This window comes from Quercus suber, unplaced genomic scaffold, assembly GCF_002906115.3.
Source record: "Quercus suber isolate HL8 unplaced genomic scaffold, Cork oak 2.0 scaffold_129, whole genome shotgun sequence".
In the NCBI taxonomy this organism is placed as follows: Eukaryota; Viridiplantae; Streptophyta; class Magnoliopsida; order Fagales; family Fagaceae; genus Quercus; species Quercus suber.
The window spans coordinates 1,235,995-1,247,894 of record NW_027069592.1 but is presented as its reverse complement, the minus strand read 5'-3'; positions in this window follow the sequence as shown (position 1 = coordinate 1,247,894).

Sequence of the window (11,900 nt, the reverse complement as noted above, 5' to 3'; positions counted from 1 at the left end):
ATTTATATTTTCTGCAACTAAATCACATAAATCTCATACTATGCGTCTCATGGACTTTAATAATGTCCCATTAGTTCATAAAAAGTCTCATATAATTAAACAACTTAATTATTTATGATATGCCAATAAATTGGATTTTAGGGCACAACCCTAACAGTTCGCACTTTAGACAACTGTTATGGATTGGTTCCTGATGCTGATATTATGTGTAATGGCATTCGTTTGCCTAATGAAGATCTATGGCATCAATGAATGGGACATGCTAGTTACAAACATCTTTATATTGTATCTAAGCATGAATCAGTCTTGAGGATACCAAAACTTAGTAAAATGAGCAATGTGGTGTGTGGACCATGTCATCTTGGAAAACAAACGAAAGCTAAGCATTCGAGTACTAAGACATCAGCTACATCTAGACCATTGGATCTCTACATTTAGATCTTATGGGTCCAACTAGAACTGAGTCTCTTGGTGGTAAGAGATACATCATGGTTATGGTAGACGACTTCACTAGATACATTTGGGTCATTCTCCTACGATCCAAGTCTGATGCTCCTGAGCATATTGAGGCTTTGTGCACAAGACTACAGAATGAAAAGAGTCTAAAGATTGATCAAATTCAAAGTGACCATGGTAAAGTGTAAGATTGAAATTTATCAACCATCTTGTTGGCTTTATTCCGTGCCAATTTGCTTGTAATTTAAGCACTTAGTAACCCTATATTTAGGTGGGATCATTGTAAGGGTAGTGTGTGAGATGATGTGAAGAAAAACTCAAGTATGTGCAAGAAGGCAGAGTTTCACGGCTAGGACTCGCAGCTAACTCACAGCTTGCAAGCCGTTAAATGTTGGCATGTGAGATGCACACAGGGAAGCTAAAGGGTCGCGCCAGCTGTCGCACTATAGGACAAAAGTTCTAGGCTACCCAGGCCGTTACGTTGCAACTTGAACTCGCGACTTGGACAAGCCACGAAGTCAAGCCGCCAATCTGCCCTATTTGGCAAAAACTAACTCTTCGTATTCCAAACACACACCACTATATATAGACCCTTATACCCACTAAATTGATAGAGCTTCGAAAGAGAATTTTTGTGAAAGAAACCCTAGAGAAAAACAAAATTGCCTCATCCCCAATCTTTACTTTAGAGACTCTTCAAATTCCTCTACTCTCTTCCTCTCCATTGTCACGTCCTTGAGAGGCCATTGACCAAATCCTTATCTCACCACACCCACGTCTGTGAGAAGGTTCATTTGGTGTTAAGGGAAGTAGTTTGGAAGGAACCAATATACACTGGTTGATGCTATAGTCTAGTAACGGAATCCGGTAAGTTAAAGAAGTTTGGAGGGCTTAGGTACTTGGGTAGATTAGGCTTGGAGGGTCTTTTGCTGTTCATGTATCCCAACTACATTCTTTAGTGAATTATTTACCGCTTGGAGGGCGGCAGAGAGGTTTTACGCCGAGAACTTCAGTTTCCTCTTCGATAACATATCGTGTGTTGTCCGTGTGTTATCCGTGTGTTTGCATCTTTCCTTCCTTTATATTTACCTTATATTTACTACTGTGGATGTGTTTATATTCGGCTTAGATTGTTTATCAATTCCGTTGTAAGCTTGTTATCATGTTCCGCACATTAACTGTTTGATATAAAGCTTGAATTGGTAATTTTGTAATTAGGGGTCCAAATGTTCAAAGGTGTTTTACACGTTTTTGAACTTTCAATTGATATCAGAGTGGGTACACTTGTTGTGGTTTAATTACCTGAGTGTGATCCTTGACTCCTTGTTGAGATGGATAGGTCTCAATCTCTCAATTTTTCACCATTTTTTTATGATAATAATTATCCCTTCTAGAAAGTTAGAATGAGGGCATTTCTATGCTCTATTGATGACACCGTGTGGGATGCGGTTGAAATAGGTTGGACCAGGCCAGAGGCTAAAAAATCCACCTGGGATAAGGCAGCTCTTGCAGCAACCAATGCTAATAGTAAAGCGTTAAATGCTATTTTTTGTGGTGTGTCTCCTGATGAATTCCACAAGATCTCTCATATGACGGTAGCCAAGGAAGTTTGGGAGATTTTGGAGACTATATATGAGGGGACTAAGAAGGTGAAGGACACAAACCTCCAAATGCTTACCACCAAGTTTGAAGAGCTCAAGATGGGTGAAGATGAATCGTTTGATTCATTCTATGGGAAGCTCAACGAAATTGTTATTGCTAAGCTCAATCTCGGTGAGAAGATTGAGGATACTAGATTGGTGAGAAAAATTTTGAGGTCCTTACCGGAGAGTTTTCGAGCAAAAGTCACAACCATAGAAGAGAACAAAGACCTGGATGAGATCAAAATTCAAGAGCTGATTGGGTCTCTCCAAACATATGAACTAGGACTGCCTTCCCACAAGACGAGTAAATCGCTTGCTCTCAAAACCATCACCGAAAAAATGGATGATCCTTCCGAAGAAGAAGGAGTGGAGAAGGAAGTAGCGTACCTTGCGAAAAACTTCCGAAAATTTCTGAAGATGAAGAATAGTGGGAAACCATTCAACGGAGGGAAGTTTCCATCCTCAAGAGGTGATAGGAAAGACTTTAAGAAAAGTGAAGGAAAGGATTCTTAATCTCCTGCGAACGTTGTGTGCTTCGAGTGTAATGGACATGAACACTTCAAAAAGGAATGTCCTAATTACTTGAAGTCAAAAGGAAAGGTCTATGCCACTACCTTAAGTGATATTGATTCATCAAATTCTGACTCTGAAGATAGTTGTGATGAAGAAGGAAACTACTCTACATTCATGACCATTGCACATGTGGAATCCTTGGATGATTTGGGTTCACTTGTGAAGGAACTTGGCGAATATTCTGATTCGGAGTCTACTGGGATTGTTGAAGAATCAGAGGCTGAAGAAGAAGAAGATACATCTAGTCTTCAAAAGAATTACACCTTACTTCTTGAAAAATCAGGTGAGTACACCAAGGTGGCAAAGGCAGCTATGAAGAAAATGAAGAGAGCTGAGGAAGATTACAAAAGCTTGCTGGTCAGATACAAGGAGGCAAAGTGTGAGATTGAAGCCCTTAATGGTGAGCTATCAGAAGCTTACACAAAGATGAGATTTCCTGAGCAAGAGGTAGTGCAAGCTCATGCCAAGATAGATAGGGTCTCCTCCAAGAAGTTAGATGATGTTATTTCATCTCAAAAAATTGCCTCAGACAAGTCCGGGTTAGGATACACCGAAGGAAGTAGCTCGTCAGCCAAGGTCACAAAAGAAGTGAAGTTTGTGATGGCTAAGGAGACGACTATGGATAGGTCTAGTCCTGAGAAAATTAAGGTTGAGAAGAAGAAGAATGTGATTGATCAACGGGTGATAAATAAGTCCCGTAATCAATCAGAATCCAGATATGGAGCTAGAAGGAGATCAATTCCAAGATCATAACAGGGTCCTAGAACGAAATATGTTTATCACTATTGCAGATTGCAAGGACATACCAGACCCAACTGTCAAAAGCTAAGAGCAGACAACAATGCAAGTGCACCTCGATCACGAGGAAGAAGAAAGGACATGAGGTCTTGGGGTGATGAGCAACCAAGAAGTCAAAACCGTGAGCCATGAATGATGGACGTGATGAAGATGATCGGTGCCTTCACCAATTGCCTGGAAAGCTTCACACGAAAGTTTGATAGTCCTAATTCTCGTACCCAATCCGTTAAGGATATCACCCCAAACGCACGTGACGTGTGGGTGACGAAGGGTACTCATGCATAAGCATTACAACATGTCCATGCATCAATACTTCCCATGTTTGTGATTATGCTTGGTTGTGTGCTTCTTGCTAGCTTTTAGGTTGTTATTTTGTGTGTGTTTTTGTCTTTGGTTCAAATTTTTTTACATTTTTTGTTATGCTTTTGATCATTTTTTTACTGCTTTTGTGTCAAAAATCCAAAAACACATAAAAAGTAGAAAATTCAAAAAGATTGATCGGCTTTGTTGAGTTTTGTCTCAAAGCATGTTTTGCCTTGTACTTTTGTACTAATGGCTTTGTGCATTTAATGAGCTTAGCTTGTCTCTCATGCACTCATATCATTATGGAAGAAATTCTGAAATCTGTGTGACTGTTGTAAATAGATCTTCAATCTTGTCATGAATAATTAGTGAATGGTTTTGTAGATCTTGAGACATGCATAGACTCATGCTTATATATCTTCCCACTTTTATTTTTATGCTTAAAAGAGCTCTCTAAATGTAAATCTCCAAATGAAAAGAGATATAGAGCTGCAAAAGCTTGTCGCACATACTAGTATTCAACTTGGAAAATGGGAAAGTGACCAAATTGAAATGTTTGTTGCCCAAAAAGCCAAAGGCTAATTCATCAATTGAAATATCAAAAATTTCAGGCATCTATCTCTCAATGAGACTCTCTTTGCTTAAAAATGCAAATGATATGTTGAATATGGAGCCAAATGAAAAGCTTCAAAGAATTGTTATCAAGTGCTTGTGGGAGGTCATATATGCATGTTTCTATAATTGAGATAGGTCACATTATCTAGTGCTAGTTGTGTATGCCTTGATTGAATTGATCATTGAAGTTTCACTTTAGACTAAGGACTATCTCATTTTTTATAACCACACATATCACACAAGTCTATGTTCAATGAATGCCATATTCATTTGTGTGATTGTACCTGATTAAATGTGTTTTCACATTTTCAATCCTTGTTGATCAAACTCAAAAATATTTTTGAGTGTTTTAATTTGTTTTTGGAAAGTGTTTTGTTTTTACAAAATAGTCAAAATTTTCAAAAACAGTGTTGCCCTGTTTTGGCGACTAGGTCACGGGTAGGTCTAGTCGCATACTCCAGTCGCGAAACTCACTTCGAGAGTTTTCGCGGGTCACTGGCAGGTCAGCATCCCAGTTGCGAAAAAGACTTAGAAATTTTTTCAAAATTTGTGTTTTTGCATATTTCTCGGCTCAGTGTGGCAACTTGATTCGCGGGTGGAAGGTCCAGTCGCGAGGGATACACAGAGATTTTCACAGCTCAGCTCGCGACTTCCTTGCGGGTATACCTTCTAGTCGCGAAAAACACTTAGAAGATTTCTCAAGAAACTTTGTTTCACAGTGTTTTGCGGCTTACCCTGGCGACTTATTGGCGACTTGTTCCAGTTGCGAAAAACGCTTGTTTTGCGTTTTAAAGTCAGTTTTCAAAAACTTTTCAGTTTTTCCCCTGAATTTCAGTGACTGTTCATTGTCTTATTCATTTCTCTCACTCAAACACTCCGTGTCTCACTGAAAAAGATTCCATTTTTGCATTATGTCTTCCTCAAATACCAAGAAAAAGGTATGGGTTTTCTTGTTTTCACTTCACATTTCAAGATTTTACTGTTAAATTCTTGAATCTGTGTGTTTTGATGTTGGTTTGGGTTTTTGAAGTGTACGAACAAGGGTATAATCAGTGTTTGGGGTTGTTTGATTGAGGCTGTTTTCTATTGTTGCTGAATATGTTTTATATCATGTCTTTGCTTCATTACTCTAGTATTTGTTCTGACTAGTGTTATTTGTTACTTTTTGTACTCATTAGGCTTATGAGTTTGGGAGTTTCTATGTTTTACTATGGATGAGATTAAGGCATTTCAGTTTGTTTGAAGTTTTGGATTATGTGGCTTGGATTTTTTTTTGGGTCATCATATCATGAGTTTGGTGCTGTCTTTGGGGTTATCTTGCATCTGTCGTACTCATTTTGTCATGCCTTCATCTGTCAGATAGTGGTTTACACTGTCCTTTCTATTATTTAGTGCTCCAGCCTGCATCTATGATCTTGGTTGACTTGTTCTTCAAATCTCTAGTTATGAACTGTTCTTGGCTTGTGAGTTGGCTTAACACTCTCTGTTATTGTATTTATAACTATGATGTTACTAACATGAGTACACTTCTACATATTGTGTTGTTGCTTTTGTTGTGGCCTTTTCTGCGTGTTTACAAATGCCTCCTACTCCCACAAAGAAGAAGACTCCCGCTCAAAAATCTTACAAGAGAATGAAAATGGACCCTATCCTATTTAGGTCTATTAAACACTTTAAGAAATATAGGGATTCCTTTTCAAAAGGAACAATAATTCAGGAGAGATTTGTAGATTTCAGGGAATTGAAGGACACCTTCATTCCAGAGTGTTTTGAGGGTAAAGGTTAGGAAAAATTGATGAGTGATCTTCCCCCTGTTTGTGACCCTCTAATCAAAGAATTCTATTCAAATGCAGTGATAAGGGAGGAAGAGTTGAGTTGTTGGGTGAGACGAAAGGAATTTACCTTAGATGCTCGTGATATTGATAAAGTTTTAGGGCTAGAAGGATTGGAGGATTATGAATTCACTAACTACAAGGACAGAATGCTTTCTCTAGAAACTGTCCAGAAAAGAATTGGTGGGGTTATAGAAAAGAGATGTCTCAACACTTTTGATTTTCCTAAAGACATGAGGTGTTTGACCACCATTATGATGTACAACCTATATCCTATAAGGAAGATGACTACACTGACAAATGTCAGAGCTATCTTTCTTATGGAACTTAAGGAGAAAACATTCATTGACATCAGTTCTCACATCTTTGATACTATAGTGGATGAGACTAGATCCACCTCCAGACCCAAGCTGATATTTCCCAGTCTTCTCATGAGGATTTTCAGAGAAAATGGTGTTACAATCCCTCAGGATATCAGTCCTTTGCCTCCTCTATCAGCCATTAACAAATTTACCCTCACAAGGATCCAAAGTCGTCTTCCAGGAGAAGAAGGGGATCCTATGAAAACTGAAGCAGAGGCTGTAGGACAATCTTCCACACCAAGAAGAAGAGTCAAGAGGAGCAAGGCTTCCACTTCATCAGTTGTACCTCCTGATGCTTTTCAGATCATCCTGGAAAGACTTGATGGACTCCGAGAAGTTCAGAATCAGCATACTGAAAGGATGATAGTAATGCAGGACTAGCTAGATGTAGTCTCAGCCAAGTTTGACAGCATTCACACTAACCAGAATCAGTGACCCTTTGGCCATTCCGGTCAAAAAGGGGGAGAATTTTTGTTGGGCCAGCACTTGAAGGGGAGTGCTTATTTAACGGGGAGTTTCATAATCCCTATTTTTTTGGTTATAGTTATGTTACCTTGGGTTGATTAACTGTTGTTGTTTTTATTGGTTTAAACTCATAACTCCTAAATGTTTGGTTTATGTTTATACTGTTGATATTATTCAGCTGCATATGTTCTGATTAAGATGGTTTGTACCCATGTTGCTTATGTAAGCTTTAAGGGTTTGTTTATGCACTTTTGTCGGCCTTTGTGATTTGTGCCATGCTTTATACAGCCTTTGTGCTTTGTTAAATCAGTACTTCTAACCTAATGCTATGCATTCCTTTTTAAGTACTGTCACTCTTGTGCCCATGTAGGATTTTTCCAAGATGCACATACTTTCTGATTTGTGCATTGGTTGAGTGTTGGTCATTCAAGTGATTTGCCTTGAGTTAGTTAACTTGAATGTTCGGATGTTCATTCCAAGTGTGAATGAGCATAGTGATCACTTGGTTATAGTGATTGCATGTTTTGGTCTTGCCATGGTTTATTGCTTTACTCCATGGTGCTTGATCACATTATGCTTGCTCCATTTACATTACAAGTTTTTCTGCATACAATGAACTTATTGTGTTGTTATGTTTCAGGAGTTCTTGTTCTTATGGTTCTAAAGCTTCACAGATTCTAGAGTTAGGTGTGAGTGAGTTTTCCAACTGTTCCTAAATCACGCGTTAAGTCTAGAATTTGTTTTAGGGTTTTGTCATGGAATAGTCAAAGGGGGAGATTGTAAGGTTGAAATTTATCAACCATCTTGTTGTGCCAATTTGCTTGTAATTTAAGCACTTAGTAACCATGCATTTAGGTGGGATCATTGTAAGGGTAGTGTGTGAGATGATGTGAAGAAAAGCTCAAGTATGTGCAAGAAGGCAAAGTTTCGCAGCTAGTACTCGCGGCTTGCAAGCTGCCAAATGCTGGCACGTGAGATGCACACAGGGAAGCTGAAGGGTCATGCCAGCTGTCGCACTACAGAACGAAAGTTCCAAGCTAGCCAGGCCGTTACGTCGCGACTTGAACTCACGACTTGGACAAGCCACGAAGTTGAGCTGCCAATCTACCCTATTTGGCAAAAATTGACTCTTCGTATTCCAAACACACACCACTATATATAGACCCTTATACCCACTAAATTGATAGAGCTTCGAGAGAGAAGTTTTATAAGAGAAACCCTAGAGAAAAACAAGATTTCCTTATCCCCAATCTTTACCTTAGAGACTCTTCAAATTCTTCTACTCTCTTCCTCTCCATTGTCACATCCTTGAGAGGCCATTAACCAAATCCTTATCTCACCACACCCAAGTCTGTGAGAATGTTCATTTGGTGCTAAGGAAAGCAGTTTGGAAGTATACATTGGTTGATGCTATGGTCTAGTAGCGAAATCTGGTAAGCTAAAGAAGAAATAGGTTCAGCGTAACCTCGTTAGAGTAAGAAGCTTGAAGGGCTTAGGTACTTGGGTAGATTAAGCTTGGAGGGTCTTTTGCTGTTCATGTATCCCAACTACATTCTTTAGTGGATTATTTATCGCTTGGAGGGCGGCGGAGAGGTTTTACGCCGAGGACTTCGGTTTCCTCTTCGATAACACATCGTGTGTTGTCCGTGTGTTTGCATTTTTGCTTCCTTTATCTTTGCCTTATATTTACTGCTGTGGATGTGTTTATATTTGGTTTAGATTCTTTATCAATTTCGTTGCAAACTTGTTATCATGTTCCGCACATTAACTGTTCGATATAAGGCTTAAATTGGTAATTTTGTAATTGGAGGTCCAAACATTCAAAGGTGTTTTACACATTTTTGAACTTTCATAAGAATTCAAGAACTCATATATGGAGTCCTTTTGCACAAGATTAGGTATATCTCAAGAATTCTCTGCTCCTATTACTCCTCAGCAGAATGGTGTGGTAGAAAGAAAGAACAGAGTTATTCAGGAGATGGCTAGAGCCATGTTGCATAATAAAAATGTGGCTAGAAAATTATGGAGAGAAGCAGTTAACACTGCATGTCATACGGTTAATAGGGTGTACTTCAGACCCGATACTAAAAAGGCTCCTTATGAGTTATGCAAAAGGAAGGAAGCCAAATGTGAACTATTTCAGAATCTTTGGAAGCACTTGTTTCATCCTTAAGGATAGAGAGAATGTGGGAAAGTTTGGCTCTCGGAGTGATGAAGGTATATTTCTGGGTTACTCTTCTACAAGCAAGGCCTATCGGGCATACAACAAAAGAACTATGAAGGTAATGAAGACAGTAAATGTTGTCACTGATGAGTCTTTATATTCCAGTTCTGGGAAAGGCATCGAGGAACTTCCCAAGGAAATTCTTCCTCCTGAGCCTAAGGAAGTTCAAGACATTAATGTACTCCATCAGGTCTTTGAACCTCTTGATGTACTCCATCAGGTCTTCACCATTCTTTTGCTTAGTTCCTTGCAAAGTTGCAAGCATTAATGTTTCTTCTCTATGGAAGTACTTTGTGCAGAACACATCTACCATATCATTGCACGTCGGGATCGACCCTAGTTTCAAGTCAGTGTACCATGTGTATGCCTGGTCACATAAGGATTCAAAAAACTCCCAAAGACATAAGTCTTCGTCTGCTACATAGTGACAACGCCTTAAAATGTATACTTGCTATATATTTATGTGGGCGTTATCTCCTTAACTACTATACTTAATTTGTATAATTGAGCCATGATTTGCATTAGTCCCTATTATTTATCTTTACATAATTTCTTGAATAAGATGTCATTCATTGTGTGTAATTTTCTACATTCAGGAAATCATGTAAAAAAGATAAGTTTATAGGAGTTTGTGAGAGAATGGAGGCGAAAGTAGAATTAAAGAGGAGCTAAAGGACCATGTTTAAATGACTAAGGAGGTACAGCTGGAGTGCTTGGAACGTCCACCATTTCAGAAGCTTCAAATAAGGAAAGAAATTAAAGAGGCAAAATTTGAAAATGAAAAATTAGATTTGAGCACTGATCAGTATTTTTGGCGTATCTCTCTACTCAAAAATACAATTGACACAAGGCTAGATGGGTTGGAAACGTGACTTGAATATCTACAACTTTCTAGTTTTGAGTTTTTCAAATTCACAAATTTTGAAGGCCGAAATTAACTCACAAGTTACTGCTATAAATCTGGACGAAAATTAAAATAGTAAAAGTTTTATTTTCTTTGGACACTTGGATGTTAGGGTTTTGAAGGGAGGTTATGTAGAACGAATTTGGCAGAGAAAACCTTGTATTTTCCTTTCTCTAATTGCACCCTAAACTCTTTGCTAGGGCTAGGCGTTATGTTTCTTCTATACGGTATGAATATTCAATGTGATTCTTTCTAGGATTTTATCAACAACATATTTGAATGTTCAATTATATTTCTTTTGATGTATTCGTTCTTCCATGATTTCAATAAGTTCAATCATGTTTTTCTTATTGTTTAGATGAATTTCTAATAGTTTCAAATAGAAATCTGGTTCTAAAGTGAATAGGTTTTTCTAAAAGCATTTCTAATCCCATTATTAATCTAGGTTATCATGCATTCTTGAATTGTCTCAGTTCAACTGAATCATAAGTATATAATTGTATAAGAACAATTAATTATGAAATATATAATTTCTTAGATCACAAAGAATTTCATATCGATATAGGGAAACACCCCGATGCCCTAGTATTTACATTATTGACTTAAATCACTGTTATTCTTGTTTACAATTACCAGGCAAAAGTTATTCTTCATCTTCACCAAAAGTTTTTTTTTTTTTTTTTTTAATTACATTGTCTTTGAATTTACCCCGCTCCTTATGGTTCAACCTTTGTACTTCAAGAATTATATTGCTATGATCTCCTATACTTTGGAGTGAGCAAGCAATGTTGGCGCCATTGCGGGGGAGCTGCTGCGTGTTCAGGGGCAATTTTTAGGAGCAAAGCACAACCGAGGGAAAGTCTTCTATTCGTAACTTTATTCCTTAGGCAATTTTTGGGAGCAAAGCACAACCGGGGGAAAGTCTTCTATTCGTAACTTTGTTCCATTTTCTTTATCCTTATTTTTTATTTTCTTTTTTATTTTTTTATTTATTTTAAATTTGATTTGATTTGATTGTGCATTCATTGTTTCATGAGCATTTGGGTTAGAAACAAGAGAGGCAGATTAGAAATTTTTGAAACTTATTTTGGTAATCTTTTTGACACACCATCACCTTCACCTTCTTCATCAATCATGGGTGATGAAACACGTAATAATCATGAAGAGAATAGAAGAACTATGTATGAACTATTGCATCCCACACAAAATTTTGTTCCTTCATGCATCATGTTTCCTCCAAATGCACCATATGTAGGAGTGAAACAAGGTTTGTTAGCAATACTTCTTGACTTTAGGGGACAAGAAAATGAAAATCCTTATGTCCATGTGAGCCTAATGAAAGTGACCTTCCTTGGAGGATGCACTTGGTACTTTCATTCAAAGGCAAAGTGAGCCAAATCAAAAGTTTGAATCCATGCTCACCAGTCTAAATGAAGAGGTTAGAGAGACCAAGAGTCATATAACTAGGCTTACAAATTCATTGAGTGGGATAGAGAGAGGGAAGCTTCCTTCCCAAACTCAACCGAATCCCATCAATCAAAATCTAAAAGTTGGTTCTAAGGATAAACATGAGGAAGTAAAATTTGTGACCATTTTGAGGAATGGTAGAGAGATTGATAAAAGTTCTCCTTTAGTAACTAAGAAATCTAAAGAGACCCGAGTTGAAAAAGAGAAGGATAAAACTGAGTAACTTGGGTTTGATGACATTGAACATGCCGAATCCCT